Raw genomic sequence first — 23,309 nt, forward strand, 5'->3', positions numbered from 1 at the left:
CTTGTGCCTCGAAGATTCGATCACAATTCTGATAGTCTCCAACTTTTCTTGTGCAATCATTTCGAAAGCACAATTTTGCACTTTCCAAAGGCACTATCTGCAAAGGTCCCCCTCTATCTTCGACCCATGTCAGTAGTTTAGCAAGTTTCAGCCATAATGGTTTACACAACACTTGTGCATTCGAATCAGTCAGGACGATCAACTACCATCCAGGCTCTGCAGATAACCACTCCTTGTTCGCATCCATCTGGAGACACCACTGATCCCCAAATCTGCATCTCGCCTCTGTTTTTCCATATTCGAATGTAGTCTGCGGATTTCCCTGAACTCTCGAGCCTGCTGTTTACTTCACATCTGATACCAGCCCCTTTCACTCCAGGATGTTCGTATCTGATCACATGGTACTTGGTATCCTCCTCATTGCTTGTCTTTGTACCATTAACATAGTCATCTTCACCTGTCCATTCAGTTGCCCTTTTGAGATAGGCATCTCGACCCATGAACTGGCCTCTCATACGGCAGAATGCTATATGGGACAGGCATGTGCTGTTTGGACGTCTATTTCAATGGCTATGAAAACTTTGGATTTTCCCATGCTATAAGGTAGTAGTGCACACACAGCAGTCTTCAGATTTCCGCTGGCCCACCTCTTTCATATGCTGATACCAAACGTTGTTCCCCAAGTGTGCCGTGCTATAAAGATAATCATTCATCTCATAATCATCTTCCATTATGTTTCTCTTAGGTCTTCTTCTTTTCTCATGTGTTCCAACAATCATCTCGTAGTGTCTCAGCATAACCCTTTCTCACTGGAGGCACTACCGGGACATGAATTAGTAAACTTGTTGTAGTTACATGTGCTACTGCTGTAGGGGAAACTACAGAAGATTTCTGTTGTCTTTCTCTAATGATCTGTACCTGGTGTTCAAGAATAATATCCCAAATATCTTTCCTTAATTTTGGATACTCAGTAACATTTGCCACAAAACCAGGTGCTTTCTCCTGCACCACTGGAATAGGAACAATTACATAAGGTCTTGGTTCCTTTGCAACTTGAAACTCTCTTGCATTGGGTGTGGGGGAAATCAAAGGAACGTTCCCCTTTTTTCAAATTCATAGTGTATGCAGCATGAATTACCAGAATGACAACCAAAAACATCAAACGGGCATATATAATGCACCAATAATAGATATTCCACCATCGTGACGGTCCTGCACGTCGTTGCTGCTCACCCTGTGGAATAGCTAAGTGGCTTATAGACCTCATGATTTGCCTGTACTTATCATTAAGGAAATAAAAAATGATTTAGTCAGGTAAATTCATGAAGCCTTCAGCTAGTTGCAGAACTCCACATAGGACAGGCTGATTTCCAGACAGTCCGTAGGATTCTGGAACAGGACAAATTGTTCCTGTGCCAAACGAGGTAGGGATGTGCTTCGAGCAAATAATAAAACGTTAGTGCCAAGAGGTTGTGTACATCCTCATGCGATAGCCCAATTCATCTTGCTTATGGTGAAAGTTATACATTTGATGGATCTGCTCCATGATATCACGCATTAGTCGGCTAATAGGCTGTTTCCTTGGATCTCTCAGAAATGTCTGTTTCTGTGTTACGCTCACCTGGTCTCTGCGGAGGCGTTGGGGCACGGTTGCAGCCCTTCCTGAACTTGAATCGCCCCCTTCAGGCCTCTCCCCCAGTAGAAAAGCTGTGAGTGGTGGTACGTGGTGATACTGCTCCTGTGTGGAGATAAGAGTGTGAGTGCGCCAATCTGTGATTGTTGTACCTCTCGAACCTTTCACCCCAAAGTACGGTTTCTGTGAGAATACGCCGGCCCATAAAGCTCACCTGTGAATTATGGAAGATAAACTCTCCGTACTGCTACTTCTGGCAGGGGCGCGTGAAATGGGATCTAGTTCCTTCACTGATCCCGGATAAGGATTAGTCCAGTCCAGCTGCGACTATGATTCTCCTTATGATTGGTAAGTCTTTCTTGAGCTCTTGTGATGCTGTTCGTTCTCTTTAATGTCTGTATATGTTGCTCCTATTTATGCCTGAAATAATGTCTCTCTTCTGTTTTCTTCCCTTGGATGGAAATGCGGCCTCAATGCAGCTGTGAGACACGAGACGCGGCCGGATGGAAGATGGATGCAACTGCAATGCTCGACAGCAGGTAAGTGATGGTTTAAGGGAAAGCGCGAAGTATGGCTTAAACTGACTGTTTTTTCGATGTCTAACCTTGTCTTCTGTTTTTCCTTGCAGGCGCTGCTGTCGATGATGGAGAGTGTCGTGCTGCGGTGCCAAGATGAAGATTTTGGCGTTCCGGAAAGTGTAAAGATGAATAATTGGTTTGCCAAAGAGCTGTACAGGTAAGAACAGCTTCCCCCAGTTGGTAAGTATGCTGGCAGGAAGCAGGATGTCCAGGAAGCAGGATCTTCAAAGGTAAGTCTGACCTCAGGCGACGGTGAGCGTTACGCTGCTTGCAAGTGCAGAATAACGCGAAGCGTCTGTCTTGAGGATCGGGGCAGCTTATATAGCTGAGATCATGGGCACGCCCATTAGAGCCGGCTTACCAACCACACCCTGCCACTCCTAGAGAGTGAGCACGTGGGAAGGCAATCCATTAGCAGCCACACCCAAGAATACACTTTGGGCTGCTTAATGGAGGGAATGTTCAAGGTTAATGAATCCTGCTAAATGGATGGAATGTTCAAGGTTAATGCATCTGAAGTGCCATGTCCATAATAAGTCTTTTGGTGTTAAATGGATGTTCTTGTTTACTTTTGTTCATGAGCCTGGCGCCAGAGGCACCAGGACAGTGTCCACCCAGGTCTCCTGTGCATGCGAGCGCTGCATGCCTGTGCCCCTGACTTCATGACTGTGACAGTCCGTTTGCCTGCCGACAAGATCTGGGCTTTCTTCAATCAACATAAAGAATACCATTCCGCACAGTCTGCGCTGTCGTGTTGGATAGAATCATCAGTTCGCTTTATAGAATGTCAGGCAATGAATGAGCTTGCTTGCAAAGTTCTTGTATCAGCCAGTTTATTGAAATACACAAGTGCTTGTGCGCCGTCCAACAAGATTGGGATGCTTATGAACCAAGAGGTAAAGAATCAATCCAAGTATTTTGGGAAAATCTTCATCAAGCAGAACAACCATTTGTATGTTCAAAGAAGTGCTCAGGTAATTGTCTGATTTGATCTAGGATAGCCACCAGTAATAGCCTAATTGCTGGGCCATTTTTAGGATATTGGAGGAAGATGTGAATGGCCACACGACAGCCAACAAGAGCAGGGTAGGCTCGGAGTATAAAAAATAAAAACAGCAAGGAGTAGTCTATGTAGATCTGCATCCGAAAGTGCCATATGATCCTCCAAAAAGGAACTCTGTTTAGAAAGAATCAGGAAACTGCTCCCTTTTCCAGATGTCAAACTCAAAATCCAAGTCTGGCATTTCTCTGCTCTTTCCTTTGCAGTCCAAAGTTTTAAATGTCAAAAGTGTCCTGTGGTTCAAGAACAATGAATTTTCCACTCTGTGCTGTAATGAATGTAAAGAATGCTCTAGGAGAACCACAGTCCAAAGTACTCTGTCTACCCTTACCTAGTCTCTGCATCCTTCTTCCTCTTCATCAATCTTGACTTGCTTCCGGATGGGGTGGGGGTGCGGGAGGAGGCTCTCCGGTGTAGATTTTCACGTCACCTTGATGAAATCCAAGCACTTCTTCCTGCTACTTTCACAGCTCAGGACATTGTGTTTTCCACAATGTAAGGACCTCTGAATCTTGGCTCGTGCCACTTCCTGGAGAAGTTGCAAATTAAAACTTGGTCTCCTGGAAAGACCTTTGGTATAGAAGGTTCTTCCCCTCTGGTTGTTGAATGGTCTTCATCTGTCTTCTGAGCCCTACACTTCGTCCGTTTGACTTGGTCTCAAATGACAAATACTTGCGGTCATGCATGTCAAATAATCATGCAGTTCCTTCCCTAGTAACTCTGCAGTAGTCTGGGCATCACTCTTAACCCTTGATGGAGGGGTTAGAGGCATTCCCCTTTGCCTCCCAGTGACTAACTCGTGGGGTGTGAGGTAGTGGTCTGGGCCAGGTTGATTCCTCAATTCATATAATGCAAGAGGCAGGCAATGCAGCCATCCTTTTTTCAGGGTCAATTTAAGTTTGGCAATTCTTTCTTTAAGCAGACCGCTGAGCTTTTCTCATATCCCATTTCCTTGTGGATAAGCCGAGGAAAACATATGCTTTATACCAAGCAATACATTCATATGTTTGAAAATTTCATTTACAAAATGGGGGCCATTATCTGATCTCAGCATCTCACATACTCCCCACCTAGGAAATACTTCTCGTACTATAAACGCAAGTCCTGGAATCTCCCACTCTTTAAAAAAAAAAAAAAAAAAAAAAAAAAATCACTAGACCCAGCTATACCCACCAATTATAGGCCCATTACCACTGTCCCATTCCTGTTAAAAATCCTGGACAGAGTCACTTACCTCCAAATTCAGGAGTATCTGGAATCCAACCAACTGCTAGGAATACGTCAATCTGGCTTCAGACCTCAACATGGAACAGAAACTGCCCTTGTTGACCTCAAAAGCCAGATTGATGAAATCAAAGACAAAGGCAATGCCGCCATCCTACTCCTCTTAGACCTCTCAGCGGCCTTCGACCTGGTCAATCACAAAATCCTCTGAAGCCACCTATCCACCGCAGCTCACTTTTCCTCCTCTGCCATGACATGGATACAATCGTTTTTGGCGAATAGAACCATGTGGGTTTTCTCCACAATAGCTGCTGCAGACCCCATCCCCATCACATGCGGAGTCCCACAAGGCTCTTGTGTCTCCCCCACTTTGTATAACATATTTACAAAGTATCTATTCGATAAACTGGACCGTCTGGGTCTCACCTACACCGACTATGCAGACGACACCCAGATACTCCTCACCATCTCAGGCAACTACAATGCGGATGTCACCCGTACTAATGAAATCTTCTCTATCATTCAGGCATGGATGGCCCTACACGGCCTATGCCTGAACGATGAGAAGACTGAGCTTCTCATTGTCGGCACCCCCAATAACCTATCAAAACTTAGCCCTAAATACAATAACATCATCATGGATGGCCACACCATCCCCATTGCTAAAAGTGTGAAAACACTAGGTTTTTATCTTGATGCCAACACCAACCTCTCCAAACAAACTAACATGACCGCCTCAGCATACACGCGCAAGGTGATCAGGGCCAGCAGACACTTCCTTTCATCTAACAGCTGCCTTACACTCGCCAGAGCCCTCATACAGTCCAAACTGGACTATTGCAATAGTCTGTACCTAGGTGCCAACCAATCTATAATTAACAAACTATAGGTTCTCCAAAATAATGCACTACGTGCAGCACTCAACATCCCCAGGCGAGAGCACATCTCCACTACTAGGAAATCGTGCAAATGGCTCTCCATACAACAAAAAATCGACTTGAAAACCATCTGTCTCACAAACAAGGCCTTAAACCACCTAGCCCCACCATATCTCACAAATATATTTACCATGAAACCCACCAACAGAACTACCAGATCATCCAATACCTTATGCCTGACGGTGCCTAGATTTACCTTAAAAAGAGCCGGAGGTGCGAGCTTCACAGTGCTTGCCTCCCAACTCTGGAACACCCTACCACTCACCATAAAAACTATTGAGTCATTTCAGAACTTCAGGAAACATGTTATTGGTTGGCTACTGAACAAAGAGTAGCACATACCTCATCTATCTAAACTCTGTGAACTTTGCCGCTTCCTTAACTATGCCTGTAAATTGTGTAATTGCTGTATAATGAAAATGTATATATCACACTATGTAACCGCTTCCTTAAGCGCCCTTCTACCTCTGGGTATGAAGCGCTATATAAATAAATTTAAAAAAACAAACAAGCAAGCAAGTGGTATCAGGATGTGTGCACTGACCTGCTTCAATCCATCTTGAGTACGGGCACACTACCACTATCCTATACCTGTAGCTATTACAAACTTGCAGCATGTCAACATAGTCAATATGTAAATGCTGAAATGGACCGTTGGGGAGAGGGATAACTCCCCTTATCGTTCGCAATGTGTGCCCAGCAGTGCATTTTTTATATACTATACAGTTGACTATATAAAATGCAACATGCTCCAACAGGTTTGGTACAAACCAGTCCTCGGCATAAGTCGCTGCAAGGCTCTCCCTAGTTACATGACCAGGGTAGTGCAGCTGTTCCAACACCACCCTTAACAAGGCTGCAGGTATTAATGGTTTACCAGTGCTGTCCTGTCGCCATATCACTTCGGTGGGGGATAAAGAACACCCCCTCTGTATCATAAATCATTTTCTTCTTGTGCAACATTACTCTGAAGTTCCATACGTTGTGTTTTTGACAAATTATTAAAACTGTCACAATCATCACCACCACAATGTTCTCTTTCACAACAGACACATCAAAGGTCATCTTATCTAATGAGTATGCAACTTTTTTCGCGTATTCATCCGTGGCTTGATTTCCATGCGAGGCAGTCTGTCCTTTTAGTATGTGCTGCACACTTAACTATTGCGATGGCTACTGGGAGTTGTAGTGCCTTAATGAGCCAATCCAATAGAGTGGCGTGTTGCACTGGTGTGCTATCCGCTCGGAGGTAGCCCCTCCTTTTCCAGCGTGCCAATCCTGCGTGCACGGTTGACGTTACATAGGCAGAGTCACTATGTACCGTCACTTCCTGGTCTGCATGGTTTTCAAGCGCGACAATAAGCGCCACCAATTCTGCAGCCTCTGTTGAGAAGTGAGATGGTAGTCTTGCCTTTGCCATAACTTTGAACTCCCCATTAGCCTCATGCTTCACTATGGCAGCACCTGTATATCTTTGCCCGTCAGTCTGATCGATTCTCGCAAGAGCATTTTCTTTCACTCTCGGGATATCATCATAGAATTCTTCATAATTTGAACAATCATGCACTTGCTCGCCCTCCGCTAGTGGCTCAGCAATAAACCTAGCAGGGTTCACTGTTTGACTACTTCATACTGAACATCCGTGAAGACCTGCTCTCAAACCTTGATTCCAACACCCCCTGTGTCCTCATCTTGCTTGATCTCTCTGCTGCCTTTGACACAGTCAACCATGGCATCCTGCTCAACTGTCTCTGTGATAACCTGGGTGTCACCGGTCAGGCCCTGGCGTGGCTGACTTCTTTCCTCTGATCGACCCTCTCAGGTCCAACTTGGGTCCTTCCTCTCTTCTATCTTTATCTCTACCTGTGGTGTCCCCCAGGGGTCTAACCTCTCTCTGCCTGGCTGTTCAACCAATACCTGGCACTTCTTGCCCACCGCATTGCCGCTCTCTGCCCCAACTTCCAGTGCTATGCAGATGACACTCGAATCATTTTCAGGCTACCTTCAGCCACCTCTTCTCCGTCTCTCATGTCTGACTGTCTTTCTGCTATCCAGGAGTGGTGTGCCGCCAATGAGCTCTACCTTAATGCCAGTAAGACTAAGATTCTCCTCATCGGCACACCCTCTGCCTCCTTTCCTGTCACTCTCTGGCCAGCCTCTCTTGGCCCTCTTCCTGCTTCCACCTGCGAGGCTAAAAACCTTGGGGTCATCTTCGACTCCACACTCTCCTTCTCTCCTCACATCTCTGACATCTCTAAGAAGTCTCACTACGAGCTGCACCTCCTTAGAGGTATTCTTCCTTTTCTCTCCTTCCCCCAGACGCTCACTGTCTCCAGAGCTCTGGTTCTCTCTAGGCTGGACTACTGCAACAGCCTCTTTCTAAATCTACCTGCTTCTACTCTCCACCCTCTGCAACTCATCCAGAACAGGACTGTGAGACTTGTCCTTGGCCTCAAGCCCAAGGATCGTATCTGTCCAGGACTGAAATCTCTGCACTGGCTCCCAGTTGCTGCGAGGATTAAGTTCAAAACCCTCTGCATTGTCCACAAGGCCTTCTGGGGCCTGGGGCCTCAATACCTTCAACTCTCTCTTCCTAAATATCTTCCTTCTCGAGCTCTTCGCTTATCCGCCTCCAACTTCCTCAGGGTCAGTTGCTTCTCCAAGCAACAAGCTGGTGCTAGATCTTTCCTTGGCTGCGGCCTCCCTCTGGAACAGCCTCCCTGAAACTTGAGGAGAACCATCTCTGCTTCCGGAAGCACCTCCAAAACCTTCCTCTTTGCTTCTGCTTTCTCTCCTCCTCTCCCCTGCTGAATTTCTGGCTGAAACTGTACTGGTTACCTGGCCAACCTCTGATCTCAGGCCCAGGTTCCCTCCCCCGCCAGTTACATACCTGTACTGCCTCCCTGGCAACCCCTGCACTTAGGAACTGTTTGTATCCCTACAGTCCGCCACCAGCACTTGACACCTGATGTCTGCACTTACCCTTGCACTTGCCACCAGCTGGCCCTACTTCTCTTATTGTTAAATTATTCTATTGCCCCTTGTACTGCACTGTCCCCCCTCCCACTCCGCACTTTTCCTATTTCCCCTTCCCCTGCACTTGCGCGATCTGAATGACACTTGGCCTAGTAGGATCACTGTCTCTGTCTTCCCTCTGTTCCCTCTCCATTGCTGTGTCGCGCCTTGAAACACTTGTGTGTAGACACGTTATAAATGCCATATTATATGCAGTAGCTCTCTGGGATGTCAGCGTGCCTTTGGGTTTTTCTAAAACCGCAAACGGGGCATGCTTGACAAATAACATCAATAGATAGAGCACCCCATTACTATGCTAGCAGCCTTTTCAATGGCGAACGCGGCAGCCACCAGTGATTGTTCGCAGGGGAAGTGACCCTTCATTACTGTGTCCACAATCCCACTGTAAAATGGCAATGGTTTGTACCCTAACGTGGTTCTTTGTGTAAGCACTGCTGTCATAACCATCCGGTTAGTGTGTGAGAACAAAAATAATACCTTTGCATAATTGGGAATTCCTAAAACTTTAGCTGTACAAATTGCCTTTGTCAGTTCGTCAAATCCTTCCTCCATTTCATCAGTCATTTGACTTTTCAAAGAGATTGCTGTGCCTTTTTCAGGGCTGGCAAGAGTGGCCTTGTGTATGAACTATAATCAAACACCCATGCTCTAACATAATTATACAATCCTAGAAATTGCTGCATTTGCTTAATCATGTGCGGTTTTGCTGTTTTTAAAATCGCCCAGCCCTTTCGGGTGTAACTTTCTTTCCTTTGTGCAAAATATGTTGTCCTATATATTGGCAATACTGCAATTTCTCTTTGTACACCTAATATCCTTTCTCTGCAAGAATAATAATCATCTGAATTGATTCTCGTCTGCACGCTTTCTCCGATGTGCTGCAAATAAGAATGTCATCTACGTACTGCAACACAACACTTGGCAAAACTATATAGCTCAAATCCAACTGCAAAACTCTGTTAAAAGTTGATGGAGACTCTGTCTCCTTCAGGACACCTTGTGCCTTTCAGCTTCTGTTGTCTGAACGTAAACAAAGTGAGATCTTGTGAGTCTTTGCAACAGGATTGAGAAAAATATATTTTAAGTCAATGACCATGAAAACTGCGCTTCAACCAGGATATTCCACAAAACTGTTGCAGGGTTAGGAACGAGCGGGAACTCCGCTTCTACATCTGGTTAATCTGCCTCATGTCCTGAATTAAACACCACAACACCCCCTTACTTTTTTGATAGGGTACACTGCAGTATTTCATGGTGACTCTTGACGTCATCAAAATGCCCTGGTCCATCATACCAGGTACAAATCACCTGATCTGCCACACAATACCGGATACTGTCGCACTTGGGGCAAAATTGCTCTGGGCTTGAGCTTAATCTTAACCTCTCCTACCCCCTTCAAGAGACCTACGTTATTAGGACCCGTTGTCCATAAGGGAGTTGGTACCTTTGTCACATCCTCATCAAAATATGCAGGACGTTGTCGCATAATCACCATTCTGTGTGGAATCTTCATTCTTTCTGTTCTGATCCAATATGTAATGCTTATTTCAAATACTACCCCGTCATCTGACAAATCGTCTTTAAACATATCTTCATCAGTGACGTCAGTTAATCTGTATCCTTCCTCGATAGCAATCACTGTTCTCCATGGTCTGCCCTCATCATCGAATCCTTCAAGCATGACCAATTCTCCTGGCACTGTGGCTGCTTGTAATTCTAAGGGAAATATCTGCCTTGCTTCCTCGTCCATAGGTATCTGTGGCCTGAAAAAGATTCATCAGGTATTTTCATTACCTTACCCACCAATCCGGGTAGCCAGGTTATCAAGATTCGCACTCCATAATAAAATAACTTCAGACTCTAATGGCTTAGTACATATAGTACGTATGAGTTCATATGTCCTGTGAATGCCATAATGAACTCACTCACATTTAAATAGTGTATTCTTGGTGTCGAACCCACTATTCCTTCATCAGTGAAAGAAATGGTCATGTTTAACTTTGTCATTAAATCCCGACCCAATATATTAACTGGCGTCTGTTTTCAATATAATAATGGAACAGACATATCACATTCTCTGATCGAAACCGGCAATTTTTCAGTAAAAGGAACTCGACTTGTAGCTCCTGTGAAACCTTGGGCATTCATGGCATTTCCAGACATTAAAAAGTTCCCCTCTCGTATACACGAGCGGGTTACACTCGTGGCTACTAAAAACAAAAAATATTTGCCTCCTATTGTGACCTCAACCCTAGGTTCCTCGTTAGGATCCGGCATCACAGATAGTACTAAACACATCAAGTCTCCCAGTGAGCTGTCCTATTGTGGGTACATGCTGATCCCTGTACCCGTGAAAGGATTCCTGCTCTCAACAGTAACACTGCCTACCCTTGGAGTCAGCAATTGCTATGTATTTGCACTCTGCTGTATTTGCATGGGTGCATGCTGCGATTGCCCTTGTGGCGGACCTAATGGTGCTTGCTGCAACTGTGGACTTTGCTGTGCTCGCAGCATTTGCATCTGATACATTGTCTGATCTTGCGCAGACTCATCTCTGTCTTGTGGGCTATAGGCTGGAGGATAAACTGCCCCCGACCCCCCCTTGGGACTTGTCTATTCTGCATAAATCCTTGGTTCTCACATGTTTGTGCTATATGCCCTACCATTCCACATGTCCAGCATACTGGAATAAATAGTCTAACCTGTCCGTCCTGCATACTTTGGTTATTAGTCTGATTATTTAGAAAATGTCCTTGATTATTCTGAAAACCCCCTCTCCCACGGAAGCCCCCCCCCCCCTTTCTCTGGGCATAAATCCAATTCCTCCTTGCTCCGACTGTCGTTGGTTATTCACCTGCGACGTACATGACACTTGTTGTGATCCTGGCCCTTCACCACTAGTCCACGTTGCCCCTTCAACAGCATATTTAAAAATCTTCTTTTGCACAAGTTTGGCTTCCTCGACTTTCCTAGCATCCTCTTTCTTTTTGTTCTTTTCTTGCAACAATCGGCAGGGGTGCGCAATGTGGCTTTGCTTCCATACCCACTAGCTTCTTGAACTGCCTCTGCACTTGTTCTGGTAATCCTTGACACAGGATATGATAGAATACCAGTATAGATTTCCCCCAAGGCCCCTGTGTCTCCAACACCCATTCCTCCTGAAAATTCTAAATGTTAGCAAGCAGATCTTCCCCCTTCCTTCATCTTTCGTGACATTATAGCTCCCATATCCGACGTGTCTGGATATTGTACTCTAAGCGCTTTCCAGACTGCCGCTCTACAGTTATTAAACGGCACGCCATCATGCGTTGTGTTCTATGCAGTGACTCCTGCGTATCCTGCTTGCGACCAAATGTCATCAGCTCTCTCCCCAAGAATAGCTGCTGTAAGACCTTTAATGTCCCCCCAAAGCCAGCGTATTCCCTCCCGTCATTTTCTCTAACTCAAATATCCATTTTCCATCACCCGATATTAAGCTAGGCAACTTACATATTAGATTATCCTTGTCCATCTGAGACCTTGGAATATACTGCGGTTTGGCCCCTCCCTTCTCTAGCAAGGGAAGTTACGAGATCCCAACATCTTAATTGGCTCCCATTGTTTGCCTATTCATAGTAGGGACAATGGTTCCTGATCGCTTTCTCCCTGGCAATGACCTCAGCCTGGTTATATATGGTGGCGATTCTCCTCACACTCTAAATCGCCCCTTGGGTCGGCCCACTCGAGCCCCTGTATCTGGCGTCTTTAACTTGGGTAGGTCCAAGTCTGACCATCTAGCTTCCTTGTCTGTTAATAAACTTTCCCCAAACCCACATGCACCAGCTCCTCCTTCCCCTCGGAAGGGTTCTCTTTCTTCGTCTGACATTTCCTGTCCCCAACTTGTGCAACTGTCTTCTTTCTCGTCCCTATTTAAGTTTAACCCGTCCAAGGACAGAGCTCGATGTTCAGATGCAAGCGTACTTCCCTCCTTTTCTCGTAATTGGGAAATCTTAAATTGATCATTTTTCCCCTTGCTTTTCAATTCACCTTTCGTTTTCATTTCATGATATGCCTTTGCAATTCTATCCTCAATAGTTTCTTATTCAAACTCCTCTTCTAGATTTACCCTTGAGGGCCCTGGAATCGGCTCCTGTCTTCCCATGCCACTACCGGATTTGGATTCCTCAACTCCTATTCAATGCAATCAATATCGAGGGCTCTCTGCCTTCTTTTTCATTCTATTTCTTCATCACATGTCTTCGATTCCTGACCTCATCTCTGATTCCTTCTTCGTCCCATCTCTTCATCTCTCTTCTATCGTTTGCCCTTCGTATTCCTCATTCTTTCTTCTCTGCATTTTTTTTCTCTTAACTTCTCTTCCTCCTTTTTATTTACCCTGTCTTGCTCTTCGAGTGCTCTCTGCTTGTTATCATGCCTTCTTTGTTCCTCTGCTCTTTCTTCCTTTCTCAGCTGTTCTTGATACAGCTGTTCTCGTCTTTCTCAATCCTTGCATCTGAGCTCATCCTTTAATCGTTTTCCCTGTCTTGTTTATCTTGTTCGTCCTGATCTTCCTTTTGCCGCACCTTCCCAATGCTCGCTCCATCAAGTTTGAGCAATATATGACCTCGCATCCACTCATTTTGTATGAGCGCTATCTCGTCAGTTTTGTCTTTTTTCTACTTTCCATCTTTTAATTTCTCTTTCTATTTCCAGGATCATGCCTGATCGTTCACCTCTTTGTCCCGTGGGACTGTAGAGATCACGTCTTTCTCTGGAGCTTTTTCTGAACCTTTGTCACTGCTATAAGCAGGCAGTTCATAAGACGGGTTACTATATCCTGCCGCTGTTTTAGGCTATCTGAGTGGATATACTCCTCCATCTGTTGCACTATCGCCTTGTTTTTCAGGCGCGGCAGGGGGAGCAGAAGGCTCCTCACCCGCCTCTTTACACTGGTTAAGCATCCAGTCTTCAGGAGGTGGATCTTCCCGTCCCCCCTGGTACATCTTCCAAAGCTCTAAGCTTGCTAATCTTCGTTTTTTCTACCTTTTTGCCCGTGTATGTTGCGTGTGTATATGTGTTCATATGCTGCAACACCGCTTTTGACAGCGATCCCCCTTGTGGCCACGGCATGAACATTTTATTCGCTGTTCCTTTAACCCACTCTGCACTGTATTGTCTGAGATTGGGTGCATGTTTCGGTAGCTGCTTGCACATATGCATGAGCAGAGTCACGTCCTCCATGATAACAGAAAATACACTTGTTGTGTAATATTCACCACGCTTTTCACAAACAATTTTCATCGCAAACAATCACTTCAATATGAGTGTGCACCAACCGTCGCAGCTCAGAACCTCTACATTCTGCCTAAGGTAAGGTATATGTGGTGACCATCATTGCATCACATGGGAATGACGATCTGAACCGACTTCGTAAAGTAACGGTCCTGATGAAGATGACGAACGAGAGAAAGCTATTGAAACCAGTCGACCAACCAAGATGAACGATATCCCTGAGAAGCCACGAGATACAGAATAAAGAACTGACTTTACTGGAGTGGAGAACAGTCTCTCGCATGTCCCCAGATTTATTTCACAATTAAAGATAATTCCTTGAGCAATCACTTAGAAGATTGCAAGAAGATCAGCTCTTAGGTTCTAACCAATCGATTTAATTTAGTTTTAGAACAGATTTTTGATAAACTGGACTCGCTATCCTATCCACCATTGGCTCTATAGAAATACTGTTTACACACTTCCTGGAAGGTCAATAAATTAAACACGGGACCTTCACTCCAATTAAATGGTTTCTCCACAAAATGTTTTCGGAATATCAATAGATATTGTTGAGCAATTTTTAGCATTTAACTATAGCCTGTTTTTCTATTAAACATACTTGCGGAGTATACATTGTAGATATAGGGACAGCTTCCTTTTCTTTCCCTGTTAGGTAGGTGTTCCATCACCTCCTTCCTAGGGACAGGCACCCCCACACTTAAGTAAAGGGTGTTCTTCTGCTTAGGGACCCATATAGGTTACACATTCATTGTATAAAGAAATAATATTTGAAGAAATGTTTGTTCCTAAAAGTGTTACTGTGTGTTAAAAGGGTTACCTTGGATAACACTTAAGGTTAATTGATTATCACTGATTAAACTCCCTGATTGTGTTTAAGCAGCAACAATTCATATATTGTTTTTTTTCTATTCTTTATACTAAAGTTATGTACCCTCAAAGGGGATTTTCTCTGTATCATTAGCCCTAGTTTGGTAACTTGGGTTTTTGTGGTTGGATGAATCGGGGCCAAATGCAATTTCTAAATCTGAGAGTACTATCACATTTGGGTAGTAAATGCTGCATCTTTCTCCATTATGCCCTGTTCTGGTTTTAATATCTTTGCATTAAAGTCATCTACCACCTTAATGCTTTTGTTGAGTTTGTTTTATTTTTAACAGTAGACACAATTCCCTACAAGCCCTTGAGGTGACAAGATGCCTTCAGATTGATTATGGAAGCAGGTGCATCAGATGGATGAGTCCCTTTAACAAATTAGATCTGCCAATGAGACAGGAATTTGCTGCAATTTGATTGAGCTGATGTTTGAGAATGAAATGAAAAAGCCATGAGAGGGTGTACCTTTGTGAAATGAATGCATACATTTCTCAAAGTATAAGCCATTTACCACAATAGTTGAAGTATGTCCAGCTTTTCTAAAAGCATAGGTTCAACCTTTGTTCCCAAACCCTTTCCAATTAGATTTTTTAAGGTTTATGGTCAGACTTGCTATGTTCGATATAAAAAATAGTGCTAAATTATTTAACACTGAAATATCGGAGTGGGGTATACTCGTGTAACTCCAGTGCAGTGCTACAACAATAATACATTAACTTAATATCATGATTGAAATGATAAACACCTTGCAATGCCGTTGCTACATGAAGTTTGGGGCTAGTCAAGTATTCTGAACCCCTCCCCCACAATCCCCCAGTGGTCTTAGCCAAACTGTTAGTGACAAGTGTTTGTGAACTTGATGACAAATAATTCTGACCATTTCTGAAGTTACCGTAGCAATGATTATAAATGTTTACAAAACCGTAAAATGTTATGGAACTGTTTGACACAAAACTGACATTGAACATGTCATCAGTGGTTAACTAAAAATGCAAGTGGATTAATACACCCAATAACCTAAATACCCAAATTTAACAGCTGACCTAAGCAAGAGTATAAATCCCCTCGGGCCTGAGATCTTTTACAAAATTGACAAAAATGTATTGTTTGGTGTTGCATTTATACAAGTGATATAATGTTGCAGGGATGGCTGCGGCAAGCAGCACCTTCTGATCTTGGAGAAACAATATATTCTGATCTCTTATGTTCATTCAAAGGAAAGTATCAGCACTGGTATTTGGAAGGAGGCTCTGTAGTGTGCAACTTTGTTTATCTTTCCTTCAGAAGGATATCTCGTGTCATTAGGCAGGGATTCTATAGGGATGTATGTTAAAAGAACATAGACGAAAATACCAAAGCTGAACACAGTGAGGCTGAGATGCTTGCATTTTTTAAACGTTTTTTTTTTTGTATATGTCCCCCGCTTTTGATATGTAAGTGAGGGACACCTCCACAAACCCCAAGGCAATAATGCTGAACTGGCTGTGTGGGGGACACCCGTGCTCCCCACACTTGGCATTATTGGATTGAGCATTTTCTACTACCCCGAATGCGGCACGAACCTGCATGCGTGTTTTTTTTTTCCGATCATTTCGTCCGAAGCGATTCTATATGCCCGTCTGGGATTGTTAAAGAGAAAAATAGTGTTTAAAAGAAATAATTGCTGCTTTTTTAGGATGTCTCTCACGCAGTTAGTATTTAACTACCGCTTTATAGCTCTATAATTATCAGATGTAACCTAGTGAAGTGATGGGGTAAAAAGCCACAGCAAAAATGTTTTACTGGGTAGATGGGTCATTAAATGATTTTAAAGAGGTATTCAAATTGACATTTGTTATTGTTAATATTGATGTCACTATTGTATCCCTATAAATCGACTGGTACTTGAGCAAGTATCCAAAGAAATATAAGAGCATTTACCATAAACTACACATTTAAATCTGGGACTTCAAAATAAACCGCACTTTTTGTTGGCCCGGTATTATCCAATGTAGTTAAAAGCAAAATAAAGTGTAGTGTGAATAAACGCGTAATATTAACTTGGTGGTGATCTGTGTTTACAGAATGTGTGACATTGTAGAGCTGTTTTTACCAAAATGCTGCTACCTTAAGGGAAATTTGAAAAACTGTCTCAATGCAGTGAAAACCAAGGTGTGCCATCACTTTACTAGCAGGTTACCATACAGCTGAAAAATCAATACCATTACGTCCCTGTTACTGAGTGTACAAAAGGTTAGTTTCTAATACATTCAGCTTTAACAGTTGCAAAACAAAGGGGTTCAGCCGGAAATTCTTTCGATGTGAAGGTCTAGTGACTAACTTCAGAATCTATGAAACACTGATCACAAACTCCACAAAAGGATCTTCTTGATTGCAAGGGATTAAAGTGTTCTTGACCATGTCACATTCTCTGACTGTTGTAGCATGAATTATTTGCGAAGCTGGCTGTCTGCGGCTAGAATGTTAATGCATTTTAATTTGCATCTCGTGACGAAGGTGGCGGATTGTTGTTTGAGCTCTATTGGGGCACTCACATTTCTAATGTCTTTCTTGCAACAATTGCATGCATTGTTACTTCCGTGGGCTGCGTTTTGAAAACCATTTGCTCTACCTCAGCACGGCTCACTTCTTCCCACTGCACTCATGCCTGCATGTGCCTTTTTCCTGCAAGCTTTGCAATTGTAAAGTCATTAGCTTTGCTTCATTCCTCTCACCTATGTTCTTGGCATGCCAGACAGTTAATAGCAACTGTCACTATTGCCATTAAAGGTTTTGTTTGCCTCCCTACACAGATTTTCAAATGTCATTTTGGTTGAAATTATGGTGCATTGACCACGGGACCCCCTCAAGTGTGACGTCTTGTAACAAAACAAACTTTGTCTCCTGTTTCAGAAACCCCTATAAAAGACCCTTTGATTCTCACCTAGAGATGAGACAAGCTGACGTAGAGTCAGTCAGCTGGGGCAGAGATGCACTGAATGGATGTCGCTACTAACGCGCAGAACCAACACTGCCTAGAGGCAGGACCACATAGCATACGTGGTGGGAGAGGATCCCGGGGAAGTTGCTGAGCCCAGGACCACCAACCAAACCAGGTTCGCCACTTTTGTCCTGGGAGACGCCGACCCAGGAAGTAGAAGAGACAAAGTCGAGGCCACAAGAAGGTTGTGGCCGGCGGAAGCTAGAGCAAGAGACACCAGCAAGCCCACGAGATAGGCGGCCCCCAGAGAAAACCTGAGAAAGAGGCCACCGGCAGGCCCAGGAAAAGGTTCCTGCCAGAGGAAACCCAAGCAAGTGATACTGGCAAGCCCACAAAAGGTTGCTGCTAGAGGAAAAGCTCCCGAAGAGCAGCAGAGATATCATCCCCCCCCCCGTCCCTCACTTGGGAGGGAAGGGAACAAGCAACTGGTGAGTGGGGAAACAGAACAAGCGCCCTAAGCGCGGAAGGGGGAGTTAAAGGAGCTCGGCAACAAAGGCTGGAAAAGAGAAGGGACAGAAGGCTGTGGAGCCCATGCATACAGGGGCAAAAAGTAGGAGGAGGAGGGGCTGAGTGAGAATAAGAAAGCCCCAGCCATCAAGGAAAGGGAAGAAAGTGGGGAGGCAAATTATACCCACAATAGCAACTAGATCCAACAGGAAGATAAGGATTGAACTAACAAGGGAACTGGGGGACGACAAGTAAGGGGAGAAGACTCAAGGAGGGGGCAACTAAGCATAAATAGAAGTGGGGGTTCCTCCCCAATACTCATCCTCTCCCTCCTCGGTCCAAATAGAAAACAGGAGAAGTCTATAAGCGGGGTGGGGTCCAAGAAAGATGGGAAAAGCAGCCACAACATTAATGAATACCCCTGCCCCCGGAGCCAGAAAGTAAACTGAGAAAAGAGGCACAATCAGGGTAGACCTCAGAAAGCTGCCAATCCGCGTGAGCAAAAGATAAACATGCCAGATACAAGTAGGGCTCTCTGGAAGCGGCCTGCAAAGCACTCATGTCCAAAACAAGGGCGAAAAAGCGGCATCAGCATCTCAACAAAGCTCCCCAACCAAGACAAGAACCACCAAGTATCAAACTGTGGGTCCCAGGGAATATAACAAACCTCAGAAGAGGGGAAACCGCACAAAACTAATTCTATATCAACTACAAGAGAAGAAGGCACAATGGCAGGTAAAGAAGATATGCAGGGCTAGTTCAAGGAATTCCAAACTCAGTTTGTCATCCTTGCAAACAGAATTCGAGTCCCTAAAAGTTGAAATGAGACCATCTTTACAAGAACTCAAAATGGATGTGGCCGCCAAGCTGAAAGAGAGGAAGGATACACTGGAAAAAGCTGTACAGATCATAGAGGAAGATGCACACAATAATGATGAAACCCCGGATCACCCAGCACACCTAACACATAAGATATTAGCCTATTTAACCTAAAACATTTGACCGAATGACCAAATTGACCTTTTTCGTGTAGTCCAAATTGACCTTTTGTCTGTGAACAAGTGTTAATAAATGGGATGAGGAATAGGGACATGGAACTCTCGCTCATACATGCCAACGCCAACCCTCCCAATTTAGACAAGAGACTCACCATATATATTTTTTTTAATATTGCTCTTTTTTTCCTTTCTTCCTTCTAAAATTATTATAAGTCCAATACAATCCAACAGACACATTCAGTTCTATTGCTTTCTTTGACAACTTCTCCCCCTGAGGTGCTAAAAAATTGTGGCATATAAACTTGCTTCCTTTGGAATGTTGCCGTTTCGAAAGAAATTACAACATGTCTAAGCGTTACCTAGGCTATATTCTCTTCTGTTGCCTTGATCGTAGACGGCGTGGAACACGTTTAGGACTCACAAGGTTGGGAAAGTAAGGTTTTAAAAAGTCAAGTGATGTGGAGGACATGTTGGTAGGGTTTGTTAATCCACTGGCAACTGGGCGGTAGTGTCCTGCGTCACCAGCAATAATTTCTGCACAGCAGTTTTTAGTATCATGTAAGGCGAACCTTTGGGACGTAAATGTATCTTGACCGCAAGACGGGATGTGTTTACAGAAACTTCGTGTTGGTGACATACCTTAGTAAAATTGCAATAGAAAGTAGGAACAATCGTTTTTTGAAAGAATGTCCGTTGCAAATGAACTGAGGGAAGGGTATTTTGAAATCTTGCAAAATCGTGGAAAACCAACACAACAGATGTAGAGAGGCCCGTAGAAACTGTGTGATTTGGTTAATAAAAATCTCTCAAGAATTAATTGCTGTGTTCTTTCCTCTAATCTCTTTTTTGCTTCCTGCTTTTGAAACACTTTCACTTTCCATTACTTCATTTCTACTGTGGATTGCGTATGCAACAACCCCAAAACCCAGATGACAATCAATGTAAGTGAACTTTAAGCGTCATTATTCCCTTCTATGAAATGAAGACCGAACAAAACATATCAATTGTAATTGCGCAAAGCCATGCCGTACATTATATGATTAAATGTTACATGCGGTCCGCTTTTTTTCCTATCGCTCTGCCGCGGCCAATTATCGGGTCAAACATACCTAAACCACTCATAACCTTGAAATACAAAATGAGGATTTGGAAAATCGCTCAAGACGATCCAATATCCGGATAAAAAATCTCTCAGAAGCAGTAGAGGACAGACTTAACAAGCACAGCTCAACAACTTTTTGCAGAAATATTGGAAATGGACAAATAGGAACCAGTCCAAGTGGATAGAATACACTGTGTAGGACCAAAACGGACAGGGGAACCATGAACCCACCCAAGAGGTGTCCTAGTAGCAATGACATCTTATGGCCAGAAAGAACAGATCCTAAAGAAATCAAGGGAGGCGAGGCAGGTGTGAATTAACCGAAAAGAGTTACACCAATACCAAGACCTAGCACAGTCCACACTCCAAAAAAGGAAACAGATGGGGCCAGTGGTGAGATTTCTAATATCAAAGCATACAATATACAAATGGACATTTCCCTTAGGCCTTCTGTTCAAATGGGAGTGGCGAACACACAGGATAACGTGTGAGGAAGGCAAACAGATTTTAAACATACAAAGAGAAGGAGGGAACATGGAGGAATGACGGAATATTGAGGTAATCTGCAGGAAAACATGGGAATGGAAAAAAGTAACCAGGAAAGGCAAAAGTGAGACGTAGACGTGAGTGGCAGTTGACGCTTGGAACACAAGCAAACAAGATGAAAGATTACACGAGCAGGAGGAGACGGGGACATAGAAAATACCCAGGAAGAAGGGTTAAGACAATTACACATAACATGAGATTGTGACCCAAGTGGGGTTTAGTAATACCCACGATCTCTCTGGGAAGACATTAGGGCCAGGTGCGATGGCTACTCCGTCTAAACGTTCATAGGAACCTGGACCCTTCTCAGGGAAAGGGAAGGGAGGGGAGTTTGAGTTGGGAGTTGACATTGACAAGTTGGGGAGAGGGGTGGAGGTAGGGGTGGTGAGTGAGGGGACCAGAAGTGGGGAAAACAAAAACCATGGAACAATATGCAGAAGGGGAGGAGATGAAGAAAATCCTGATGAAGGACCGTAAAGTACTAACATATAATGTAAGGGGGGGGCTTAACACCCCAGTCAAAAGGAAAAAGGTGGAACACTTCCTACGGGGCGTAAAATCAGGTATATTGATCCAAGAAACGCACATACAAAAAGCAGACAAATGTAAATCTAAAATCAGGTGGTACACTCAAATATACCAAGTAAATGCGGGAGAAAAAAAGGCACGGGTGCTGATTGCAATACATGACAGGCTGGAAACTCAAGTAAAGGATTCGGTAGCGGATAAGGGGGGGAGGGGGGAGTTGCATATTTCTGAATGCAATCTTGAGGGGGTGGGGGGACCAAATGATTACCCTAGCATCGATATATGCACCAAACACGGGGCAAGATGGCTACATAAGGTAAGTCATGTCAAAACTAGAGACCTTTGCGATAGGGGATATCATATTAGCGGGCAATTTCAACATAGCGTGGGTCCCGGATCAGGACAGGAGTGGGAACATATCACATAGAACACAAGCCCCATCCAAAGCGTTAAAATGGAAGATGGAAATAATGGCCCTCCACAATGTTTTGGCGGATAATCAGAGGGCAGGATCAGGGATTTACACACTTCTCCCATGTACACTCCGTCAACTCAAGGATAGATTACATCTGCACATCAACAGGGCTACTAGGGAAAATAAGGGCAATAGAAGTGGGAACAATCTCCCTATCGGACCTGTTGTAGATGAGAATCGAGTAGTGAAAGGGGGGACTTTGGAATTTCCCCACAGACTTTCTACACGACCCAGTCTTACAGGAAATATGGAATGTATTTAAGGCTGTTACGAGGGGGTAATTCGTTGCACTCAAAGCAGGGAAAGAGAAACTGCGAAGACAATGCGGGAAAAGATTTGATAAATTAATTAAAGGCCTTGAGGCATATCCAGGGCCAACTAGACACTTAAAACAAAGAGGGCTGAGAAAGCTTTACTATAACTAAAACAGTGGCACTATGTAAAAGCCAATAAAGTTGACAGACACACAGCCAGACAACTAAAGGAAAAGAAGGGAGCCCAGACAATTTTTAAACTTCGAAATAATCAGGGCAAAACAACTAATGAAGACATGGGGGAGGGGGACATCTTTAGGGATTATCAGAGGTTGTATGCCTTAGACAACCCCTCGGAAGCACAACTGGAGGAATATCTAGCGAGTCTCCCCATCCCGCAGATAACTGAAGAACGGGCAGATCTAGATGAGGATCTAAGGGAAGATGAGGTTAAAAAAGCCCTAAAAGACCCACCAAAAAATAAAGCTCTGGGCCGAGATGGATGCCCAGCCAGCTTCTACAAAAAGTATAGTGACACTCTGACCCCAATTCTTACAAAATGATTTAATACATTTAAAACAAAGGGAAATATAACCCCTTCTATGAACGAAGCAAAAGAGAATTAGATCACCTGACTGGAATAGCAATGGTGGGTGAAGCACATAAAACGATAGCATTCGCTGACTATATGCTAGTCGCCCTGTCAAACCCAGAAAGCTTACTACCTACATTAGAAACACTTGTGTATAGGCGTGTTATAAATGCCATATATCAATGAGAGAACTGGAAGAATTTGGGGTGATAATCAGGATTAAAAATTAATAGGCAAAAATCTGAGTACCCAGAGGTAATTAACAGACTGGAATCAAACCCACAGCTGAAGCAAGCGGAACCGGGGCATAACCCTTGCAAAAGAGAGACAACATATGTATGGGGCGAATCAACCGCAGCTTTTGGAAAAAATTATAGCAGACCTGATGAAATGGAACCCGCTCACATTAACATGGTGGGGGAGAATGATGACAGTAAAAATGGTGATAACTACCTAGACTAATGTATTACTTTCAGACATTACCATTAGAGTCCAAAAAAACCTTCTTTCGATCCATGAATAAAGGCTATTCATTCATACATATGGAGGAAAAAGTCTCCAAGGGTAGCAAAGGCCACACTCACGGCACCAAGGAATAAGGTGGGCATGGCATTCCCACACTTTTCCAGATACTAAGAAGCGGCACAATTATAGGTCATGAGGGAATGACTAAGGGGAGACCAACATAAAATGTGGGCAAGACAGGATAGGGCGGTCTCGGGATCCCCCCTCCAGGGAATCTTGTGGATGGACAAAAAAGAGACACCCAAA

The 23,309-nt window shown here is 44.0% G+C and overlaps 1 protein-coding gene across 2 annotated transcripts in view; it reads left to right on the forward strand.

The window, feature by feature from the left end:
• The window catches only part of ZNF451 (zinc finger protein 451), a 1,463,718-nt gene that overhangs the window by 704,507 nt on the left and 735,902 nt on the right, over positions 1-23,309 (forward strand). The window lies entirely within an intron of this gene.

The sequence above is a fragment of the Ambystoma mexicanum genome, chromosome 4p, assembly GCF_040938575.1.
Source record: "Ambystoma mexicanum isolate Mex_15411 chromosome 4p, UKY_AmexF1_1, whole genome shotgun sequence".
NCBI classification, from domain to species: Eukaryota; Metazoa; Chordata; class Amphibia; order Caudata; family Ambystomatidae; genus Ambystoma; species Ambystoma mexicanum.